Here is a 13,941-nt window from a genome sequence, read left to right as displayed (position 1 = left end):
AGGGTAAGAATAGCATGAACATAGGCACAAAGGCAAAAAATATAGGGCAGGTGCTGGGAAGAGCAAGTAGTTCAAATGGAGAAATAATACACGAGGGATAAGATTAGCAAGTGAGAATGGCCAGGAGTTTAGGGTTAAATATGGAGGCCGTGACCATCAGGCCAAAAAGTTTCAACTTTATTTGGTCATTAGGAAATACTGAATACAAAAAGATAAAACTGAGGAAAATTAGCCAGTTTAGAAGACAGTGCCACATCAAAAGAGAGAGAAAGTCAAACATGAGAATTAGTAGAATACGAATGCTTCACCTCAGGGAGGGATTCCTGTAACCAAACATTGGGAGCCAGGCATAAAAGGGTAAGTCAGAAGCCTGTATGAATCTTTATCTGATAGGAAGACACTCATGAGTTCTTGAAAGGAGAGCAAACATTCAGGCAAAATCCTGTGAACTCTTACATGCCATTCAATAACACAGTGGGGAAAATCTCCACCATTTTTAATCACACAGAAGCAAGGTCACATGACTGCACTGTTCTGTCTTGTACAGACATTTAGCACACACTCAGAACAGAAAAGCATAATTTATTTTTTTTTAATTTTTTTTCAACGTTTATTTATTTTTGGGACAGAGAGAGACAGAGCATGAACGGGGGAGGGGCAGAGAGAGAGAGGGAGACACAGAATCGGAAACAGGCTCCAGGCTCTGAGCCATCAGCCCAGAGCCCGACGCGGGGCTCGAACTCACGGACCGCGAGATCGTGACCTGGCTGAAGTCGGATGCTTAACCGACTGCGCCACCCAGGCGCCCCACAGAAAAGCATAATTTAAAGAAGATAGCTATGTTGGGGACTCAGCTAATATGACTCATATATGTGATTTCTGACCTTTCCTGATCATCAGGGAATGATGAAACTAAATACCTGGAAGAAGGAATGAATAATGTGTCTTTCAGACTCTTCCCATTGAATATCACTTCTGCTAGCCATTCATTAAGAAAAACAGACAAACTGGAGTTTCTCTTCCTGGTGAAGGCTCCAGATTGGGCAGCATACATTACTGATTAAGGGAACATCTGTGGTTTCAGATAGGGTGACCCTATATAAACTAGTTTCTCTCCAGGTTTATACACACTACACAATTATAAGCAGCTCTTCCTTTCACTCTCAAAACTACCCCAGGTTAGGTGATAAATTATATGGTCAACCCTAGTTTTAAATATCTGATGAAGAGATAGTAGGTTGCCACATAACTATGCAAGTTCAGATGCTAAATTATCTTCTAACTTGGAATGCAACCCACCTTCACAAGCAACATCTAATTGGATGGCTATTAAAGGATTTGGTGAGACTAAAATCATTAGAGTATCATGTCTGTGAGCACAGTGCTATGACTTCTTAGACTGTGCCCTCACCCCCTAGCATAACCCAATCACATCAGAAGCATTTACTGAAAGAATTAGTTGCTTATCGATAGACATGACACGTGACATAACTCTCCCTTTGTGGATAACATAGTGTGTATCCGACTGATACAACCACTTTGTAGCATAAATTATTATATAAATTTATGGCTTAGATGCTCTCCTTTGTTCTTCCCCATTTCTTCCCCCCCCAAAAAATTCAAGTAACGTACAGCCAATTTATAACCTCCTCTTCTAGTGCACCTACCAAACATGCTCATCTTCCAGAATCCAGTCCAACTCACCAAACTCAGAAGTTAAGCCTCCAGGATGCCACAGTGAACCCATTGAGAGTGTTATTTCCCACAGAGCCAAAGCCATCTATTTTTCATTCTGCCAAACCAGCAATATTTCCAACATGAAATATCCATAATGCAGGAAATTCCAGTTCTAGGACTAGACATGAATAGCCCCAGCAATTATTGTTAAATAGCATGTATTAAGAAGTAGTTTTTTTTTTTCCTGTTGGAGGTAAACAGTACAGCATGTACATTGTGGTTCGCAGAGGCCATGGAAGTGTACTATGTTATTAGATCCTAAAAGTGGAGAGCAAGTCCAAAAACAGTCCACTCAAGAGGATTATTTTTATTTCTGATTTTGCATGAAATTTAGAATTGTATGTGTAATTATTGTGCTCATACTTCAGGAATTATTGAGGAAAGCTTGTAAATTACCTCTTTTGGACAAGTTGTTTAAGGAAGGCTCAAGTCAATTAAATTTGATAGGTGGGACAATTTTAGAGAAGTAAGTGAATATCACTCTTTGTTATCTTGAAACATTCCTAAGGGTCTCAGGATTACCCACGTGATTTCTATTCTTGTCCATTCTGCTACCATTTTCAAACCTGTGAAACTGCAACTATATTGCAAGTAGCCAATAACATCACCAATGAAAACAGAATTATTTTGCAAGCAGCCAATAGCATCACGTGAGTGGAGTCATTCTGAGCTTAAGAGAAAATGTTTTGGTAAAGCAAAAGAAGAAAAACTCCTTGGCAAAGGTCTCATTTATCTTTTTTGCCTTAAAGCCTTATGTATAGTAAATGCTAAACATATGTTACACCGAACTTAAATTGATATTGGGTCTTTCTTGCACTGGCCAGAGAGAGAGAGAGAGAGAGACAGAGAGACAGAGAGAGAGAGGGAGGGAGAGAGAAGAGAGAGAATGTGCTTGGTTTAGTGTCTGCCTACTTTGCTTATCGCCATTTAAGAGTTGATACATATGAAAGTTGCCTCTTCTATTGACTTTAGAGCCTACAGTAAATAAAAGGATTTTTTAAAGCAACTCTCATTTTAATAACTTTAGTACAAATAAACATGAAAGCTCTTTTGGGGATGGTGTCTTCTGTTTTTTCAGTAGAGGTAGGTTTTGCTAGTTGGGTTTGGAATAGGTATAATAGCCATGCACACCTCTTTTTCTTCTAGGAAATACTTATTGAAAATCTAACACTTCATGGCACTATATTGTTTCGTGGGGGATACACAAACAAGATACAGGTCGTATCCTAAACTGTACAATTTGCAGGAAGTGATTGACATGCACATACATGCCTAGAACGTGGCAATCATATTTTACCTCTTAAGAGGGATATTTAAAAGAAAACTGGGAAAATTCAAAATAAGAAATGGTTCATTCCACTGAGGGATATTGAGAGAGACTTACAGAAGTGTCACTTTTAGAGTTAGTTCTTGAAAAATGACTTGAATTTTTACTGGAATTTCAAGAGGATTTCAAGCACCATGTGCAAAAGCAGAGAAATACACCTGCTTGTATATTTATTTGGATTTTGTTGGTGATTATACATGAGTGGTGAAGGAAAGTGAAACATTAAGAAAGCTAAGATTTCTAGTTTGGCTACACAGGTGTGAAATTGAGTAATTATGATTTGTTTTTTACACAGTGAATTGAAGTTATCTGTGGGGTGTCCTGCTTGAAGCATTAAATAGGCAATTAAAAACACAGACCTAAAGAAATGAAAGAAATATATAGAGGTAAAGACTTGGAATTAGTTCAAGTGTGAGATCCAATGAGATGATTCATGGCAAACTATAAAATCTCAAATTATGCTAACATTTAATGGCTGAGGGTAGGGTGTGGGGGGAGAGGTGAAGGAAAAGAGGCAGACTGAAAGATAAGAGGAGAGCCAGGGGAGTTTACTATCACAGAAACCAAGAGAGGCGTGAGTATCTTCCATGAGCTGGTCTTGGCCACTATTATCAAAGGTGGCAGAAATTGAATAGAGAGAGATACAGTTGATTCAATGTTATTAATGCAGTACTGAACTAAACTTTCTAAGTGGTCCCATATAGTATACTGAAGGGTTTCTTGTTGTTCTAAGTAGCCAGAAAGAAATAAGTGTAAACATCAGTATTACCATTTGATTTACCAATATTATTTTGATGCCTTTCCAGTCCTTATGAATATCTCACACTGTGCTTCAGTTAGGTCAGAAGTCAAGTATCTATAAATTGGGTGAAAATCCTTCCCAATATTAGGATTTTTTTTTTTTGTATAACTGTAGGCTTGAACATTTTATTGCTCTGCCATAAATAGAAATGAACTCCAAGTGTGGCAGTCTGTGGAGATTAAGAGTAGACACTCATCTTGGGGTAAGATTTACCCTAAATTGTTAAGTTATAAGATGAGCAGAGTGGTACATCTGATCTGAGTGGCTTGGTCATCTTTAGATAATGTTGCTAATATCTTGTCCTTTCTTGACTGTAATAAATTTGCATATTTGGAATATTATGTAGATGTTAGGATTTCACTATTTTAATTGATTAAATATGGAAAAATTGGAAAGCCCATATTCAACTGGAATTTATATGACCTACAGCTGCTATGTGATGAGATGAGGCAGAACAGCAGAGGGAGGATACTTTTCTAAGACTGTTTGTCATCTATCTTTCAGTGTCTTCCTTAATTGTATTATTTATTTGCATTTTAATTTTTGTGGTCTGGAACTTGAAAAAAAATTTAGAGTCCTTTAAAAATAATTTAAAATGTGAAACAATTCATGGAAAACAAATTTTTGTACAATCCTGTCAGCGTCTAGAGAAAATATTTTGTTTCCCTAACTTTCTTCAACCCATGAAGTTGTCCAGGAGGAGAGGAAAGAAAATCTGGGACTTGAACAGGAATTTCCTCCTGTTGAACTGGCTGTGTGCTTGATTTCTTAATGGTTAAATGCATGTGATTGCCTCATCTGATACTTCCCCAAAAGCAGGTCTTGTTACTGTGAGAAGGCTCCCCTAACTACTGGAATCATTTATTTAACAACAATTGTTTAAGGACACTAGTTAATTTGGAAATTTCAGAATAGATCAGATAAAAATTTTGCCCACAAAGAGATGAAACCTAACAACAATAGATGATAGTAAGTACAAAAATACCCAAAATACTAGACAAAATATAAAAGAAATTCAGATTTCCATTTCTGGAAATACGGTGAAATAGTTTCATAGAAAAATCTATCCCAGGATAAAAATAGAAAAATCTGGATAAAATATAAATATTTCTCAAAATCATGGCTAATTGGGACATAAATAAAGCAAAGATATAGCCCAAAAATGACATGGAAGTGTGGAAAACAAGAAGAAAAAGCCAGTGCTGCAGCTAATATTTTCTCTAAGGGCATTTGCAAATTTAAGGGCTCCACAGATTCTGTTCAAGTGAAACAGGTGAGGAGAGAATTAATGAAATAGAAGATAGATAAGAGAAATAACCTAGAAGGCAAATACACATAAACAAAAAGATGGAAAATATGAAAGTTTAAGAGATATAGTGATTAGGAGAGTCAACATACACAAAATGAGAGTTGCAGAAAGAGAAAAGAAAATGGAAGAAAGACCATGTTCAAAGATATAATGACTAATGACTTTATTTAATGTTATTTTTATATCTTATAATTTAAGTTTTATTCCTGTCTCATTAATCTTTAGCCTGTCTTATTTTCTTATACATGTTTTTAAAGGTTATTTTAAAAATAATTAAGGCCTGTAGGTATTTTAGTTGCATCCAATATGTTTTATTAAGCAGTATTTTTATTATAATTTAGTCCTACGCTGAACACACAATCCATTAGGTTACTTGAACTTTAGGATTCAGGTCTTCCATCAATATAGATACATAACATTACAAGGTTTTAAAAGAAAACAGAGAAAAGAGAGAGAATAGAGGGACACAGTGATGGACAGACTACTACCAAAGGGAGGCAATTACCTTCTAGCTGACTTCTCAACAACAATAAAGGACATTAAATGACAATGGAAATATATTAAAAATACTGAGAAAAATAACAAGTGACCTTGAAATGTCATCTAGTGAGGATATTTTTTAAATTTTTTTTTCAACGTTTTTTATTTATTTTTGGGACAGAGAGAGACAGAGCATGAACGGGGGAGGGGCAGAGAGAGAGGGAGACACAGAAACGGAAACAGGCTCCAGGCTCCGAGCCATCAGCCCAGAGCCTGATGCGGGGCTCGAACTCACGGACCGTGAGATCGTGACCTGGCTGAAGTCGGATGCTCAACCGACTGCGCCACCCAGGCGCCCCATCTAGTGAGGATATTTTTAAAATGCAAGCAAAATAGGGACGCCTGGGTGGCGCAGTCGGTTGAGCATCCGACTTCAGCTCAGGTCATGATCTCACGGTCCGTGAGTTCAAGCCCCGCGTGGGGCTCTGTGCTGACAGCTCGGAGACTGGAGCCTGCTTTGGATTCTGTATCTCCTTCTCTGACCCTTCCCCACTCATGCTCTGTCTCTCAAAAATGAATAAACGTTAAAAAAAAATTTTTTTTAATGCAAGCAAAATAAATATATTTTCCAATGAACTAAAGCTGAGTTCACTACCAATAGCACCTTACAAAAGGAACTTCTGAAAGTCATATCTAAGAAAGAAGGAACAGATCCAAGAAAGGTTTGATGTACAAGAAGGAATGGCTAAGCAAAGAAATGGTAGATTTGTGGGTAACACTAAAACAAGCATTAACTGTATAAAATAGCTACAATGAAGGCTAATTTGTAGAGTTAAAAACAAACCAGACCAAAAGCAATATAAATTAGAAAGCATATTAGAAATTAGAAAGCACCAAAAGCATATAAATTAGAAAGGCTGTAACTGGATTTAATATGTTCTAGGGCAGAGCTTCTCAATCTTTAATATGCACCCAGTCACTGGGGGATCTTTGCAAAATCCAGGTATTAAATCAGTGGGTTGGGGCAGATATTTTCCATTTCTAACAAGTTCCCAGATGTGTCTATTTTGCTAGTTGATGAATCAAACTTTGATTAGCAAGGTTTTGAGATCCTTATTCAAGAGTAGGGCAGAGATTGATTACATTCATGTCTGTTAACAAATAGTCATGTTAAAATTAAAAAAAAAAATTAAAATAGGGAAGCTCTATACAAGGCAACTACTAAGCTCTCCAAAGAGTGAATATTAATAACACACAAAATGGGATTTAAAGCAAGAACATTTTGAAAGGCAAAGACGATCCCTACATAATTCCCTTGAGAGCATTAGAATTCTAATGTAGCCACCTCAGAATATGTTTAATTATATTTATATATAATATATATTTATATATACATATTTATATATTTATACTGTATAAAGAAAAAATTGTCACAATATATAGGGATATATTGATGAGTCCATCATTATAATAGGAGATTTACCTCCCCCCCCGTTTTTTCCCAGTAATCAATAAAGCAGACAAAATAAATCTAAAGTATGGTAGTCCTTAGTACTGTTCACCAAAATTCTGGTTCTCCTCCTTCATGACACATTGTAGGAATACATTTTCCTGACTCCTTGAAATTAGGTGAGGCTTTTTGGGGGCATGTGACTTGCTTTGGCCAATGAAATGTGAGAAGTTAGTGTCAGCAGAAGCTGGCTTCCGGATCAGTGTGAGACACCATACAAATTCTTTTTCCTGCTGTGGCAATTTTGAAAGCACAGAGTTGGATACTCTGCTAGCCTGATTCCTCAGAAAAGATAAGTAGTGAGCATGAACCAGAAGTAAACTTTAATTGTGAGAAGCTTTGTTACAACCTAACCCATCCCGACTGTTACAGTAAGGATAGAAAGGAATTAAACAACATAATTAAAAAGATAAATCTAGTGTATATATTTAGAACATGGCACCCAACAACTGGAAAATAGATATGCTTTTCAAGGAGACATGAAACATTTATAAAGATCAAATATATTCTAGATCACAAAGCAAGTCTCAAAAAATTCTAAAAGTCAGTGTTGCACGGACTACATAGTCTTACTACAAGGCAATAAAGTAAAAATCAAAGCCAAAGCATCCAACTTCAGCTCACAGTTCCTGAGTTCACGCCCTGCATCGAGCTCTCTGCTGTCACTGCAGTGCCCACTTCAGATCGTCTGTCTACCTCTCTCTCTGTCCCTTCCCTTCTCATGCTGTCTCTCTCTTTCAAAAATAAATAAACACCAAAAATAAATTTAAAAAATCAAAACCAGAATGATAACTCTATTTTGAAAAAAAAAAGTTTAAGTAATTCATACATTAAAGAACATGTAATGAAATGTAGGGGGAAGCATAGAACTAAATTATAATAAAATGCTGCTTAATGAAACAAACTGAATACAACCAAAATGATACCCACAGGGCTTCATTGTTTTAAAATAATCTCTAACTCTTAAAAACTGAGAACAAACTGAGCGTTGATGGGGGTGGGAGGGAGCGGAGGGTGGGTGATGGGTATTGAGGAGGGCACCTTTTGGGATGAGCACTGGGTGTTGTATGGAAACCAATTTGACAATAAACTTCATATATTGGAAAAAAAATAAAAAATAAAATTTAAGGAAAAAAATAAAATAAAATAATCTCTAAAAAATATAAACATGAGGACAGGTTACAGATTAATGAGCTAAGAATAAAACTTAAGTTATAAAAACTACAGTACAATAAACCTGAAGAAAGCAGAAAGAAAAATATGATAAAACAGAAAGTAACATAATGGAAATGAAACAGAGGAAACAGAGCCAAAAGCTACTTTTCAAAAAGTGTAAGATTGACAAATGTTCAACAAAACTGCTCTAGTAAAATATATCACAGAAATAAAGTAAAATGGAAACCTAACTACCAATACCGCATTGATTAAATATAAAAAAATACTTTGAATAAGTGTACACCCATGTATTTGAAAACTGAGGTGAACAAAAATGCATTTTTAGAATATACATTATAAAAAGAAAATAGACAAGAAATATATTAACTCCATAATCATTATGGAAATGTGTGAGTTCTCAAAATATCTTGACTTATACATACTATAGAATTTCATTATATAAAATTCAAAAAACAGGCAAAACTAATAATACATGCTGCTAGAAATCCAAGCACTTGTGACCTTTGAAATCTTGCTGTGGGAGGAATGGTGGGAACAGGCATGGCAGAGGCTTCGGTGGTGCCGGCAGTATTTTGTCTCTTGGTCTGGGTGCTGGTTAAAGGGTGTGTTCAGTTTGTGATCATTCAACTGCTCTGTGCTTCCCTGCATGTATGTTACACTTTAGTAAAAGGTGGAAAAACAAAATCCTTACACAAAGAAAAGAATATGTAATTCTTATCTATACAAACTATAGAGTAGGAAAAGAAGGGCTAGTCTCCAAACATATTTTGTGAGGTGAGTAAAACCTTGATCCCAATGCCAGACAGGACAGTACAAGGAAGAAAAATTACATGCTGGTATTACTCACTAAAATAAATGTAAATATATCCTGAACTAAAACATTAGAAAACCAAATGCTCATTGTAAAAAAGAGAAAAATGAATCATGACCAGGGGGGTGCAAAGTTGAATCAACATGAGAAGATCTATTAATATAATTCACCATATTCATGGACTACAGAGGAAAAGAACTAAATAATTATTTTTATACAGACAGAAATAACAAGTGATAAAATTCAGCAACGGCTCAAGCCAAATTTCTTAGCTAAAGACGAAAAGAAGGATAACTTTTTGAGCCCACTCAAAAGTAGCACCATAAGAAAGTAAACAAAATAGGACAAAACTCCTACCACAAATAGATTACTCAATGATGAAATGTTCAAAGCATTAGTACCTTTAAAATCAGGAATGAGGCAAGGATCCACTTCCACCAATTCCATACAATTTGGTGTTCTCATAAGTAATAAGGCAAATACACACAGTCCTACACACACACACGCACGCACGCACACACGCACACACACATTGTATAAGAATTAGAAAAAACTGGGGCGCCTGGGTGGCTCATTCGGTTAAGCCACTAACTCTTGATTTGGGCTCAGGTCATGATCTCACAGTTTGTGGGCTCGAGCCCCACTTTGGACTCTGTGCCGACAGTGCGGAGCCTTCTTGGGATTCTCTCTCTCCCTTTCTCTCTGTCCCTCCTCCACTTGTGTGCTCTCTCTCTCTCTCTCTCTCTCAAAATAAATAAACTTAAAAAAATTTTTTTAAACAGTTAGAAAAAACCAATCATTTATACATTAACATAGCAGTTTACATAGCAAATTCAAAACAATCTATGAAATTGTTAGAATAAAAGAATTTAGGTTGCCAGACATAAGACTAACATCCAGAAATCAATTTTATTTCTATACGTAGATACCAACATTTCTAAAATGCCACTCAAAAGTATAAGTAATATTTATAATAACAATAAAATATAAGGGATCCAGACAATAAATTCAATAAAAATTTTGTAAGAAAAATATAAAACTTTATTGAAAGACATTAAAGAAACCCTAAATAACTAGAGAGACATACTATGTTCATTAAATGAAAGATTCCCATTTTTCACGAGATCGATCCTTAAGTTGATGTAAATATTCAATGCATTTCTTTTTTTTTTTAATTTTTTTAATGTTTATTTATTTTTGAGACAGAGAGAGACAGAGCATGAGCTGAGGAGGGTAGACAGAGAGAGGGAGACACAGAATCTGAAGTAGGCTCCAGCCTCTGAGCTGTCAGCACAGAGCCCGATGCAGGGCTCGAACTCACGAGCTGTGAGATCGTGACCTGACCTGAAGTTGGACACCCAACCGACTCAGCCACCCAGGTGCCCCTTCAATGCATTTCTAATTAAAATTCTAGCAAGCCTTTCGTGATAGCTGATAAGCTAATTGTTAAGTCACTGAAGAGCATAGCACCAAGAATAGCCAAGATGTTCTTGGAAAAAAACCAAGAAGGGGACTTGCCTGGTCATGTATTGTGACTGATTGTAACCTGTAATTATTAAACAATGAAGTATTGACTCATTGTTTTTTTTAAAAATTCATGTATAGATAAAATACGTAAATCAGCAACAGACCCATGTATTTTTCCAACATAGATATATAAACAAGATTGGCACGGCAGTTTAGGAAACAAAGGATGGGTTAAATAGTAAATGGTACTAGACAATTGCTTATCCATAAGGAATATAAGTGAAAACAAATATTTACTTTAGACCACTGATTTTTAATATTTGAGGGGCACCTGGGTGACACAGTTGGTAGTATTCAACTCTTTCTTGATCTCGGCTCAGGTCATGATCTCACAGTTTGTGAGTTCAAGTCCCACTGCACCGATGGTGCAGAACCTGCTTGGGATTCTGTCTCTTTTTCTCTTTGCCACTTCCAGCTTGTGCTTGCTCTCTCTCTCTCTCTCTCTCTCAAACTAAATAAATAATTTTTAAATTTGAGATGGATTAAGTACTTAAATGTGAAAGACAAAGGTTTAAAACATTTAGAAGAAAGTACAGGAAAATATCTTTTAGACTTCGGGTACAGAAAGATTTCTCACCCACGATACAAAAAAACACAAACCCTAACAGAAAAGAGAGGGAAATTCAATGACATTTAAAAAAAATTCTGTTAGTCAAAATATTCCCTGAAGAAAATGAAAAGACAAAACAAAAAGTAGAAGGAAGGTAGTTCCTTCATGTATAACTGACAAAGAATTAGCATCCAGAATACATAAAGAATGACTACAAATCAATAAAAAGACAATCCAGTAGGGAAAAAAATGGCAGAAGATATGAATAGGGACTTTTTTTGAGGTTTATTTATTTATTTTGAGAGAAAGAGAGTGAGTGAATGCGTGCACACGAGCAGGGGAGGGTGACAGGGAGCCTGACACAGGGCTCAGTGTCAGGTCTGTGAGATCATGACTTGAGCCAAAACCAAGAGTTGGACACTTAAACAATCAGCCACCCATGGCCCCACGAATAGGCATTTTTCACAGAATTAAAAATATTAGTGGCCTTTAAACATATAAGGAAATATTTAGCTCCACTATTAACCAAATAAATACAAATTAAAATTATAACAAGATGCCTACCTCGTACCTATAAAAATGGCAACAATTGAAAAGTCAAATAGGGGCACCTGGGTGGCTCAGTCAGTTAAGTGTCCGACTCTTAGTTTCAGCTCAAGTCATGATCTTGCAGTTTCATGGGTTTGAGCCCCCCATTGGGCTTTGGGCTGGCAGCATGGGACCTGCTAGGGATTCCCTCTCTCCTTCTCTCTCTGCCCCTCCCCCACTTGTCTCTGTCTCTCCCAAAATAAAGAAATAAACTTTTAAAAAGTCAAATAATACAAGTTCTGATGAAGACACAGAGCAAAAGTAGCACTCATAAAAAGCTGGTAGGAGCATAACTCAAGCAACCATTTTGGAAAAGCAATTTGACTTCATGTAGTAAAATTTAACAAACTTGTGCCCTAAGACACCGCAATCCTACTCATATAAGTAGTTGCCGGATTCTACAGCAACACTGTAGAATCACCTGGCCCCATCCTAAGGGATTATGATTTAACTATTCTGAGGTAGGGCTCGGCTACTGGTATTTTTTTTTTAAGTTACATAGGTGGTTATACTATTCCTATAGTCAAGGAAGGTCTTTTACTGGAGGTGTTCAAGTTCAGAGTGTCTTCTAAAGGCCATCTGTTCTAAAGTACCATTTAACAGGAATAACTGAAGTACAGCCACTATGCCTGTGGGAACTGAGTTGGAAGACAAAGGAGAAAGGAGAGACATGAGAATGTAAGTAGATGAAGCATCTTACATTTCACATGGCTCCCTTCAAGGGTTCAATCCATGCTGGAGGTGTATCTTCATGCTAAATATTGCCACTACATTATTTTTTTTATTAAATAAAGAAATAATATAAAGTTACCAGCACAGGACAAAGCGTAGAGCAAAACATTTGATAAATGTTAACTACCTTCTGTGTAGTTGAACTATTTCCTCTCTAATATCACTATGATGCTTTAAGTAAACTGTGAGGTTCAAGAACATCCTATATTCTGAGTTCAAGCCCTGAGTCAAGAAATGCGATAAATCATGACTCAAAGGTTGGCATATTCCAGAAACGTAAGGTTAGAAAAGATTATCCTTCAATGCTCTAATATTCTAACTATCATTCAAACCATCATATATTCTCCCTATTGATACCCTAGAGACCTAACCTCCAATTCTCCAATTCTCTGCGAGTCCTTGTGTGAACACAATGCTAAGGCAATTAAAGAACACAGCTATACATGAGTACCTCAATTTCAGATTGGAGGTCAATGTCAATCCAGGTGATGACTAAAAAAGTTACCTAGAGACTCATGGTCTCTACTCAGCAGATAAAGATCATTCCAGTACCTCTTCACCAAACTGAAGGGCTGGGCAGAGACTAAATGGTGGCCTGGCTCTTTGGGAACTTGCCCTTGGGTTGGAGTTGAGACTGTCTCCAGATTTATCTTCCAAAAGGGAGCTCTGTTTCTCTGCGTAAAGGAACATGGTAGGGGGCGAGGGAAAGGAAGAGAGGAGGGGAGAGGCTAAGAATAAAGGAGAGGCAACACTGAGGGATGTTTTCAAGTCCGACTTTATTATTCAGGTTTCTTCAATGCTCCCATGCTCTATTTGTATGCCCCTGCATGGCCTCTGATGACAAAACATGGCCTGACAAAAAAATACTCTCATGAAATGTCAAACCTTTTTTATTTTCCAAATCTATCTGGAAATTTGAGACTAAGTTCTCATTGTCCTAACAGAATTGATGAATCGATGAATGCATGGCCAGCTGGGTGGGTGTTTAGAAGCTCCCACTCACCAGCCTTGGCAGGTTCATAAAAGATGAAGGGAAAACAAGGAGGGAGGGATATCCTGTTGGCTGCTCCTGTTCTCAATGGAGATCTGAACTTGAATTTGCCTTTTCGCAATGATCCCAATGAGAGTAGTGTTCTAAGCCTAAAGCCTAAGTATCTATACTTCTGTCAACGGCCAGTGTAACCTGGTGATGCTGCTGTCTGTTGTTCTTTGTCCATGGAGGTTCCCCATAAGGACTCACAATCACACATACCCCGAAAGTATCCAACCTCTCTGAGACTGCAACTCTATCCTATTATTCCCCTGAGATATTGTTATGAGCTTAAGTGTGTCCCTCCAAATTTTATATGTCGGAATCCTAGACCCTGCTTCCTCAGAGTGTGACTGTATTTG

General features: G+C 36.9%; 1 long non-coding RNA gene across 1 annotated transcript in view; it reads right to left on the bottom strand.

Moving 5' to 3' along the window:
• The window catches only part of LOC115516127, a 67,036-nt gene that overhangs the window by 47,686 nt on the left and 5,409 nt on the right, over window positions 1–13,941 (bottom strand). The gene's annotated exons all lie outside the window — the stretch shown is intronic.

The sequence above is a fragment of the Lynx canadensis genome, chromosome B3, assembly GCF_007474595.2.
Source record: "Lynx canadensis isolate LIC74 chromosome B3, mLynCan4.pri.v2, whole genome shotgun sequence".
Taxonomy (NCBI): domain Eukaryota; kingdom Metazoa; phylum Chordata; class Mammalia; order Carnivora; family Felidae; genus Lynx; species Lynx canadensis.
The sequence above is the reverse complement of the archived record's forward strand: the minus strand, read 5'-3'. Positions and strand labels throughout refer to the sequence as shown.